Source organism: Frankliniella occidentalis, unplaced genomic scaffold, assembly GCF_000697945.3.
Source record: "Frankliniella occidentalis isolate FOCC.00 unplaced genomic scaffold, Focc_3.1 Scaffold194, whole genome shotgun sequence".
Lineage (NCBI taxonomy): Eukaryota > Metazoa > Arthropoda > Insecta > Thysanoptera > Thripidae > Frankliniella > Frankliniella occidentalis.
Window position 1 is genome coordinate 531,257 of NW_026267320.1, and position 548 is coordinate 531,804.

At 50.9% G+C, this 548-nt stretch overlaps 1 non-coding gene across 1 annotated transcript; it reads left to right on the forward strand.

Annotated features, from left to right (window-relative positions):
• Positions 1-73, forward strand: Trnar-ucu (transfer RNA arginine (anticodon UCU)). The gene has a single exon. It is a non-coding gene; the product is annotated as a tRNA-Arg (tRNA).
• The last annotated feature ends 475 nt before the right edge of the window (positions 74-548 follow it).

The following is a 548-nucleotide window of genomic DNA, read 5'->3' on the forward strand; positions in this document are numbered from 1 at the left end:
GTCCCTGTAGCGCAGAGGATAGCGCGTCGGACTTCTAATCCGAAGGTCGTGGGTTCGATCCCCACCAGGGATGCTTTTGGTTTTCACCGACGGAGAGCGCTTGTGTAAACTCCCCGCATCGGAGCTGGCCTTTGTCAGAGCAGCAGTCGTAGCGCAGTGGTCAGCGCGCTCGCTCTGCAATCGGACCGAGCTCGTTCAAGACGAGTTGCTATGATGATGTATGAGAATTCCTCGTCCTGATATCTGTTGATGTGACATTCTCCGCTGAGCAACCCACTCTGTAGTCAATTTTTAATTTTGATTAATAGAGGAAGACTGATTTGCGTAGCAATCCACGGTAGGAAATACATTAGCAAATATATTTGCTAAGATGTATTTCGGTTGAAAGCGTGACCTTTACGGATGATAAAAACAGAACAACTGTTTTCTGCGCTTGCACGGCAGTACGGCAGTGCGCTGCGAGGCGCCTCTAAAGCTGAGCAACATTTTGTGGCCGATTAAAAAGCACTTGTGCACGCTTGCCCCCGCCCCCTCCAACCCGGCCCCCT